Genomic DNA, 10894 nt, shown 5'->3' on the forward strand with positions numbered 1-10894 from the left:
ACAATACTAGCCTAGCCTACTGTATGAATGAATGAATGAACAAACGATCTAACAAAACGATATTAAACTCAAAGTAGGAAATATGGGAATTAGGTTAAACTGAAACAAGGAATGTGGTGTATAATTTTATGAAATGTATGATGGAAATTGGCTAACAATTTCGGTAAGCAAATACCAACAAATAGGTTGCAGCAGTTCGTCTTTCGACTACACTTGCAAAATCCACGATGGGACTGAGCTGTAAGCTTGAATAGCTTTGGCGACTTATTATAGTACAAAATCGCTGTCAATCTAAAGGAGATGCAGTTATTCGACAGACCCTCCAATCATAATACAGAAGCCCGGAGTCTAAGCCGGCCCACTCCTCCATTCACCCCCAGAGACGCCGATAGTCCGTGGGCGGGACATAATCACAGCATTTATCCAAGCGCTGAAAAAAACTGTTCAAAGCAGCCCCATTGGGGTCCATGGACACCAGGCTTCAACAGAGAAATGCCCTACGGGAATGTGTGAGAAGGAAATCGAGTCAGTCGACCTGCTTCATGTAGCTAATTCTGAACAAACTCGTCTTCGAGATGAACGTGTTTTAATGCATGTTTAGTCAATAAAGTGTTAACACGGGGGGGGGGTCACGTGAGGCTCGCTGGGGAATGGCTGCTCAGACCGTGAGCTCCAGACACCAGCCTGTAAAGTTTTAAGTTTACTTCCTGCTAATTACTCGACGGCATTATACTTTGGCCCACTTCTGACATCTATCATGTCCCTTCAACCGGCAAAAGAGACGCGACGACAGACCAACAAGCCTAAAAACACTGACCATGCTGCAGAAAAGACTACTAGCGATAAAGAGGGTGCTCCTGTCACTGATACCCTTGCTACCGAAGTGGCGAACATGCACCAGCTACTGAAGCAGCGATAGCAGCACTGATAGCACTGCTATCCTTGATCAGCTCTTTTGCCAAAATCTCAGGATATAAAATTGGTCCAAGTGTGAAGCCCTGGCGTTAACGACATACTGCCCAAAAACGCTATTCCAATCAGGTAACTTTAGGTGGCCAGATCAAGGCATTAGATATCTTGGGACACTGTTTCCATCTAACCTGTCAGACATTATGAAAGTAAATATAGAGCCATTACTTGAAAAATTTTAACTAGACTTGGAAAGGTGGTCACCCCTTCACCTGTCCTTGTGGGCTAAGGCTAATGTTTTGAAGATGAGTGTTGCCCCTAAATTCAATTATATCTTGCAGTCTCTCCCAGTGAATGTTCCTGTGAATCTTTTTCGAAGGTTTGATAAATTATGTAACCTGTTTCTGTGGAATGGGAAGCGTCCAAGAATTCACCTTAAAAAACCTCTACAAAAATGTGATCAGGGAGGCTTAGCGATTCCAAACCTACTGCAATACCACTATGCATTCTGTCTACGGCACCTGGCACAGTGGTATCTCCCCACAGAACGGGCTCCACAATGGCTCACTGCAGAAGCCCTGATCTCCCTTTGACTGCACATCTTACTGCCACGCTTCCCCCTGCTGTGTAGGATCACCCTGTGCTCTCATGACTTAAGGGATTCTGGAAAAAAATTGCAAACATTTTAAATTTTGACACCTTCTTGAATATGTCATCAAGCATATGGTAAAATCCTAGCTTGAAAATTGGGAAATCTTCTTTCTATTGGAAAGAATGGGCATAAAGAGGCATTTTAACACTAAGCAACCTTTATGAAGGAAAAGACCTCAAAACTTTCAATGATTTACAGGCAGAATTCCTCTTGCAAAAAACAATTACTGGCAATACATAAAAATTCATAGTCTCTTAAAAAAGTGTTTTTGAACCTCCCATAGCTCCACTTAGTGCAGAGATTCCCTTCCTCATTATAGCAAGATATGGAAGGGGCCACGAAGCATTTCTTTATTACTCAATGCTGCTAGAGAAGTACAGTACAATGTCTTCATTAAATAAAGTTTGGGGCAGAGACCTTGAAATTACGTTAACAGAGGAAGAATGGACCGATATAGTTTGCAACTAAAAGAAAATGGCACGTGATATTCGCACTAGACTTATTCAGTTCAAGATACTCCATAGAATGTACTGGACTCCCTCTAAGCTACAGGCTTAAGCTCACTGCTAACCCAGGATGCTGGAAGTGCTCAGAGGACAGCACGTTAACCCAAATGTTGTGGCACTGTTCAAAAGTGCAAGCCTTCTGATCATCAGTTCATGTGTGCATTCAGAAAGTTGTGGGCCTAAGGATTCCCTTTTGCAGTCGTTTATACCTATTAGGAGACCCATCTACACTGAAAGATGGTATTGCTTCAGTCAATGCAGAATGGGTCCAGACAGCTATCATGATTGGTAGGGAACGGCTAGTTCAACAGTGGAAGTCAGCTCATCCTCCATCAACCACGGATTGGTACAATGCCCTGACTACAGTGGCTGCATATGAACGAGTATCCTTCACCCTGCTGGACACGTTTGATTGGCACTACTTTAAATGGCAAAACTTTCTTCAATATATAAATGACCTTCAGTGATGAACTACAGGCTCAGCCCCCTCTCCCTACACAATACAAGAGCTCTCTGGTTCACAATTCCAACGGAGCCTCCTCCATATGCTTTATTTGTATTTTTTTATGTTTTTTTTCCCTCTCTTTATTTATTTTATTTTTATTTTGTTTGTTGTTATAGTGGTCTTGTCTGGTGTCCATATGGGCAGATATTGTGTATGCATGCACTGATGCTTGAGTTGCCCTATGTTTGTTTAGTAATGTGAGGAATATTTTCATGCTTTTTATTCATCTCTGGTAACCTGTACTTAAGTTTAAAATCAATAAAAATTTCCAATAACAATAGTACATATTTGACATTATTTTTTTGACATTTTAGGGGAAGCTGAGCTTCCTTTGCAGTCTTAAAGAAATCGCCTCTGGTCTGTACATTTTATCCACCCAAGTCCAGAAATGTCCCTGAAATTGGGAAATAGTCTGACAAAACGGTCAATGCTATGCAAACATTTACAATGTGTCCAACAGAGTCCAATATGACCCAGACAAATGGGAAACACACTTTCTAAAAGGGTCATTACTATGCAAACATGTACAATGTGTCCAACAGAGTTCAATATGACCCAGACAAATGGGAAACACACTGACTAAAAGGGTCATTACTAAGCAAACATGTACAAAATCTCAAACAGAGTTCAATATCACCCTGACAAACGGGAAACACACTGACAAAAAGGGTCATTACTATGCAAACATGTACATGTGTCCAACACTACACTTTTATTGTGAAGAATTGTGTGTTAAGTCTCATTAATTTCAATAAAGAATTTTGATGTTAAATCTACTTGGTATCTTTGTGAACTGTGCGGATAGTCGATTGTAAATTAACCCTTTGAAGTCTGCAACAGAGATCCTTCAGTGCCTACATTAGTATTTTAGCTTATTGTGATGTCATTTCTTGGAGTATCTTCAAATGTTTCATATCCCTTAAATCAGTACAACCTAAGCTAAAAGGATATGTAAGTCAATAAACCATAATAATTAATCAAACAAAAGTCTGACATGTGTTTTCAAATGTTCCTAGATAAACTCACAAAACATTGATCCAAGGCCAGACTCTTTACACACACACACACACACACACACACACACACACACAGTCTGGACTCAACATAAACTCTTCAAAGCTGCCAGCTTGGCAACCAAGTATGTGGTTTTGATTACTGGCTCCAGTGGTTGCCTCATTACAAACTGCCTATTATTAAGATATAAAAATGATGATAACACTGGTTAGTTTTACAATCAAAATTTGGATTTATTTGTGTTTTAACTTTGTAGTTCAAATTCTTAAAAACAGTACACATACAGAGTATACACAGCTATAACTCATAACTTCATTACTTCCCATAATGGCTAGTATGCAAACACCTCAGTATTATTCTGTCTTTTCTTACAGGCCAGGTGATCTGCAGATCTCCTCTTTGCTACCCACTTTCTTACAAATTTAGTGGAGTCCCAGGATGCTAATGGAGGGCCGACAATGTTAACAAACAGAGAGGACACATTTTCAATTCTCAGCAGGGAACGTAAAGGTGTAACAATTGTGGTCATTTCGGAAAAACCTCTCTCACATTCCGCACTGCTTACAGCAAGTTTCAACAACATGTCTGAGTGTTAGAAGTGGTGTAGTCATGGGTTGACTGGGGTCACTTTTGAAATCCCTAAAGCTTGCCTTCATGCCAGCAAAGCCAATACTAAAAAGATCGCAAAGCTCCCTCAGTCTCCCATACATTTGAGGTAAAGGAGAGGGCCAAGTTGTTTTGTTAAGAATGTTCACCTTTTGAATCAAGGACTCTTCTTCTTCTGTCAACATTATTGCCTCCGTGTTGGTTTTCAAAGCTTTATAAAACTTTTCTGGCTCGATGACTTTCTGGCCTCTGTCAACACATTCTCACTCCCATCTCGTAAAATACAGACGCTTGGTCAGGTGCCTTTGTCGTTGTTAATGCCGCTAAAAGTCTCCTTTAGCGTCCTATAACGTGCTTTAATAAACGTGCTTGGTCGGGACTATTGGTGTCCCTTTTGATGCAATTAGGTTAAGGAAAAGCTTGTGGATGGGCTTATGCTTCCGTGACACGCGGGAATAACAGGCCGGTTAAAGACACGCAGGACACAAACTCCGGTCTCCTTGGTGAAAGTCCTGTGTTTGACCCATCCACCACCCCAACCAACCTCCCTGCGCGAAATTTCTCCCTTACATACTACTCGCTAAACCCTGTGTAGCTGCTGCTCTCCCCGGTACATTCTACAAACACGCTGAAGGGCGCTTTTTTTTTGTCACTTCAGACACTGACAGCCAATGTCCAAACATCCGTATTTTACGAGTTAGGAGTGAGAACGGGTTGCCTCTGTCGCTGTGCAATTCTATGCCATTGAAAAACCCTTCCATCACTGGGTCACATCCTTTGTGGCGGGACAAGAATGGACCAGAATCACATTGCAGTGAAAACCCACTAATGTGGGTGCTTTATTTTTCTTTGTACAGCAAAATAAAGAGTGCAGTGGTGTAGCTCCCTTGTGGCGTGGCTAGTGTGCAATGTTGGGTTAGGCCTTGGGGAATTCTGCTGGGTAGGCGAGGTACAGTAGGGAGCTCACCGGTGAAGTTGGGCAAGGAGGGGACAGGAGACCTTGAGTTCCAGCGGAGATTCATTCAGCTCCAGTCGTCCTTGGCTTGGTTTATGGGCTTTCTGGGTGCAGGAAAACAGAGCAGTGGTTAGCTTGAGTGGCAAACACAGACTAACCTGCCTTAAAGCTGTTATATACTAGACGTGTTCAAGGTGGCGCGCAACATTGTGACGTCAAAATGACGTAATATCCGGCCGGCGCCGAGGTCGCGCACGGCTCTTTTTTTTTCAGCGGCGCGCAACAAAGTGGAAACAGGAGGTCTCTCTGGTGAACTTACCGGGTTAAGATGAGCTCTTTTATGGTGAATGAAAGGCTTGATCCGGCGAAGTAAGTCATTGAATCAAATCAAAGCATTGACGGCAATGCTGCTGCCAGTTCTGCCGTTGTTTACCTTTGTCTTCTTCTAGTCCATAGAAAGAGCAACGTCTGTAGCCTTTGCTCAGTAGCGCCACCGCTGTTCAGGAGAAGACTGCAGCCTAGTGTCGCGACCACCAGCGCAGGTATAAATAGTCACGGCGATTTCATGACGTCACATATGAAAGCGTCAGCTCGGATGCGGTTACTGTAAGGCCGGTTACAGTTGGTGTGGCTCCTTTTGTCCTGGCCTGATGAGGGCAAACGAGAGGCAGCTGGAGGCAGTGATAAGTGGTTGCCAGCCGTGTCTTGTTGTATGCTGGCTTCTTGGCCATGTGCTTGTTTTGCCAAACACAATGGGAGGCCTTTGAAGGCGTGTACCCGGCATGGCAACAATTCAGGGGCTATTTGGCCACACCTTTCTTATAGAAATGACCACTCTCAGGTTCTCTACTCATTGAACTAAAAACCTTGATATGCCCCTTGAGAGTCTCTGACTGAGACAGTCTAATTTCTCTGTTCTGCAGAGCCTCAAAGAGATCTTTAAGTTCTTCGAGTGCATCCATCATAAGTCCAAGGTTCTTAACAAAACCAAAAGAATTTTACTTTGTTACTAAGCCCTGATACATTCTCTTCTCATTGGAGCTCCTCTTAAGATCTTTACTTGAAGCTGTGAGATGATTGTATAGCGCTGCATACAGAATCATTCTGCTTTAACTGTACAGAATGATGACGCCACCCACCTTATCCCCAAGACTCTATCCATCCGTCTCAGACAACTGCCAACTTCAGTTACAGCAGTCTCAAGTTCTCGGACATTCTTTGGTGATTGATTATACAAGCAGAAAAGCTTGTCTAGGAATGATGAGAAGTGATTGGTTTCAGTACAATGTTTTACTGCGTCTGACACTGACAACTCTAATCTATGGTTTAAGCAGTGCCAACCAATGAGGCCAGGGAACTGACTTTTGAGTTTAGCAAACACGCCATTCTTTCTGCCCAACATAACGGCAGCTCCATCTGAGCAGAAACCCACCATGCATTCTTTTAGAAATGCTTCATCAAGACCATGTTTCTGAAGACAGTTAAGTAGGTCGGCTGTAATCCCATCTGAAGTGATGCTCTCTAGCTCAAGCAAATCTAAAAAGGACTTGTAACTGACAAGTAATTTGTAACTCTAAAACACAGATTTTTCTACTTTTACTGAAATACATGATGTGAGTAAGTCTTCCACCTCTGGAAATCACCAACAACAGTCGTGCATGAATAGCTGTAGCTGTGTTTAACACTGAAAACACACAGCTCAGTACAGCATTTACTCAGGGCTCTTAAGTTTTAAGGACAGGCTGTGACAACTTTTGTTGAGGAAGTAAACTCCTTAAATGTGCAAATGACAATTATTCACCTCAATGATAAATTCATTCATTTTAATGAATTAATACACCCCTGGACTGTAATATTTCAGATGTGTTTTGAGCAAGATTTCTGCTCATGTTCAAAACTTTGTGCACATTCAAAATATATCTGTGTTCTCTGAGATTTGGAGGAGTCGTGATATTTTGACTTCTCCTTGAACCATCACCTTATCGTGGTGGAGAGGTTTGTGTGTCTCTGTGAACCTGAGGGCTGTGTTGTCTGGAGCTTTGTGCTCCTGGTAGGGTCTCCCAAGGCAAAGTGGTCTCAGGTGAGGGGCCAGACAAAGAATGGTTCAAAAACCCCAATGAATAAACGAGGTAGAGATGAAGCGACCCTGCCCGGAGGAAGCCCGGGGCCCCCGTCTGGAGCCAGGCCCAGACGGCGGGCTCGTCGGCGAGCGCATGGTGGCCAGGTTTGCCACGGAGCCCGGCCGGGCACAGCCCGAACAAGCTACGTGGCTCCCATCTCTCCAGCCCATGGGCCCACCACCTGTGGGAGGAACCGCTGGGGTCGGGTGCGCTGCCACATGGGTGGCAGTGAAGGTCAGGGGCCTCGACGGACCAGACCCGGGCAGCAGACGCTGGCTCTGGGGACGTGGAACGTCACCTCTCTGTGGGGGAAGGAGCCGGAACTGGTGCGGTAGGTGGAGCGCTACCGGTTAGATCTGGTGGGGCTTACCTCTACGCACAATCTCGGTTCTGGAACCGTACTCCTGGATAGGGGTTGGACTATTTTCTTCTCCGGAGTTGCCCCGGGTGTGAGGCGCCGGGCGGGTGTGGGGATACTCACAAGGCGCCGGCTGAGCGCCGCTACGTTGGAGTTTACCCCGGTGGACAAGAGGGTCGCCTCCCTACGCCTGCGGGTTGTGGGGGGGAAAACTCTGACTGTTGTTTGTGCATATGCACCAAACAGGAGTTCGGAGTATTCGGCCTTCTTGGAGACCTTGAGTGGAGTCCTGTATGGGGCGCCAGTGGGGGACTCCATTGTTCTGCTGGGGCACTTCAACGCACACGTGGGCAATGATGGATGGAGACACCTGGAGAGGCGTGAATGGGAGGAACGGCCTCCCTGATCTAAACCAGAGTGGTTGTTTGTTGTTGGACTTCTGTGCTAGTCATGGATTGTCTATAACAAACACCATATTCGAACATAAGGATGCTCATAAGTGTACCTGGTACCAGAGCACCCTAGGCCGAAGGTCAATGATCGATTTCATAATCGTTTCATCTGATCTGAGGCCGTATGTTTTGGACACTGGGTGAAGAGAGGGGCAGAGCTGTCAACCGATCACCATCTGGTGGTGAGTTGGGTCAGGGGTGGGGAAGACTCTGGACAGACCTGGTAAGCCCAAACGTAGTGCGGGTAAATTGGGAACGTCTGGAGGAGGCCCTGTCCGACAGACTTTCAACTCACACCTCCGGCGGAGCTTTTCGTGCATCCCTGTGGAGGCTGGGGGCATTGAACCCGAGTGGACAATGTTCAAAGTTTCCATTGCTGAAGCTGCGGCGAGGAGCTGTGGTCTTAGGGTCTTAGGTGCCTCAAGGGGCGGTAACCCACGAACACCGTGGTGGACACTGGTGGTCAGGGAAGCCGTCCGACTGAAGAAGGAGTCTTTCGGGGATATGTTATCCCGGAGGACTCCGGAGGCAGTTGCAGGGTACCGAAGGGCCCGAAGGGCTGCCGCCTCTGCCGTGAAAGAGGCAAAGCAGCGGGTGTGGGAGAAGTTTGGAGAAGACATGGAGAAGGACTTTCGGTCGGCACCAAAGTGCTTCTGGAAAACTGTTCGCCACCTCAGGAGGGGGAAGCGGGGAACCATCCAAGCTGTGTACAGTAAGGATGGGACACTGTTGACCTCAACTGAGGAGGTAATAGGGCGGTGGAAGGAGCACTTTGAGGAACTCCTGAATCCGACTAATACGCCCTCTATGTTAGAGGCAGAGCTGGAGGATAACGGGGGATTGTCGTCGATTTCCCGGGCGGAAGTCACTGATGTAGTCAAACAACTTCACAGTGGCAAAGCCCCGGGGATTGATGAGATCCGTCCAGAAATGCTCAAGGCTCTGGGTGTGGAGGGGCTGTCCTGGTTGACACGCCTCTTCAACATTGCGTGGAAGTCTGGGACGGTGCCAAAGGAGTGGCAGACTGGGGTGGTGGTTTCCCTTTTTAAAAAGGGGGACCAGAGGGTGTGTGCCAATTATAGGGGTATCACACTTCTCAGCCTCCCTGGTAAAGTCTACTCCAAGGTGCTGGAAAGGAGGGTTCGGCCGATAGTTGAACCTCGGGTTGAGGAGGAACCAGCTCTTCACTCTCGCAAGGATCCTGGAGGGAGCCTGGGAGTATACATGTGTTTTGTGGATTTGGAAAAGGCGTATGACCGGGTCCCCAGGGAGATACTGTGGGAGGTGCTGCGGGAGTATGGGGTGAGGGGGTCTCTACTCAGGGCCATCCAATCTCTGTACGACCAAAGTGAGAGCTGTGTCCGGGTTCTCGGCAGTAAGTCGGACTCGTTTCAGGTGAGGGTTGGCCTCCGCCAGGGCTGCGCTTTGTCACCAATCCTGTTTGTAATATTTATGGACAGGATATCGAGGCGTAGTCGGGGTGGGGAGGGGTTGCAGTTCGGTGGGCTGGGGATCGCATCATCTGCTTTTTGCAGATGATGCGGTCCTGATGGCATCATCGGCCTGTGACCTTCAGCACTCACTGGATCGGTTCGCAACCGAGTGTGAAGCGGTTGGGATGAGGATCAGCACCTCTAAATCTGAGGCCATGGTTCTCAGCAGGAAACCGATGGAATGCCTTCTCCGGGTAGGGAATGAGTCCTTACCCCAAGTGAAGGAGTTCAAGTACCTTGGGGTTTTGTTCGCGAGTGAGGGGACAATGGAGCGGGAGATTGGTCGGAGAATCGGCGCAGCGGGTGCGGTATTACATTCAATCTATCGCACCGTTGTGACGAAAAAGAGAGCTGAGCCAGAAGGAAAGCTCTCGATCTACCGGGTCAGTTTTCGTTCCTACCCTCACCTATGGTCATGAAGGCTGGGTCATGACCGAAAGAACGAGATCCAGGGTACAAGCGGCTGAAATGGGTTTCCTCAGGAGGGTGGCTGGCGTCTCCCTTAGAGATAGGGTGAGAAGCTCTGTCATCCGTGAGGAGCTCGGAGTAGAGCCGCTGCTCCTTTGCGTCGAAAGGAGCCAGTTGAGGTGGTTCGGGCATCTGGTAAGGATGCCCCCTGGGCGTCTCCCTAGGGAGGTGTTCCAGGCACGTCCAGCTGGGAGGAGGCCTCGGGGAAGACCCAGGACTAGGTGGAGGGATTATATCTCCAACCTGGCCTGGGAACGCCTCGGGATCCCCCAGTCGGAGCTGGTTAATGTTGCTCGGGAAAGGGAAGTTTGGGGTCCCCTGCTGGAGCTGCTCCCCCCGCGACCCGACACCGGATAAGCGGACGAAGATGGATGGATGGATGGTGATATTTTGAGAAAAATAAAGTACCTAAAAAACTATAACTACTATAAAATAATCTACCTGCATCATAGTCTGCTGTGCGTTACGTGATTGCTGTGCTGATACGGTAGATCTCAGACCTTGTGACAGACACAGAGCCCTGTTTGGGAACGTTTAGGGAAGTGTCTGTACGCTGCTCTATGCTTTTTTCTCATTGGTTGTTGCGTTAAATCTTACCCAGATACAATAGTGCTATTTTGTGATTGGCTGTTGTATATGTATAGCCCCTTTCTATTTTTTTGATTGGCTGATAAGTGGCAGGCTTGACTAAGAGCTCCAGGGGAGCCACGCCTGATTCCTGTCAGTTCCATAGTGAGAGCGGCGGACCAGAAAACTTCTGGGCGCTGCAGAATATTAAATATGTTATAAATAGTTCTTCCGCGTGAGAAATACAATGTGTGGCGGGAGTGCGTGACGGTCACGCTCAATGTGTTAC

This window comes from Perca flavescens, chromosome 11, assembly GCF_004354835.1.
Source record: "Perca flavescens isolate YP-PL-M2 chromosome 11, PFLA_1.0, whole genome shotgun sequence".
NCBI lineage: Eukaryota > Metazoa > Chordata > Actinopteri > Perciformes > Percidae > Perca > Perca flavescens.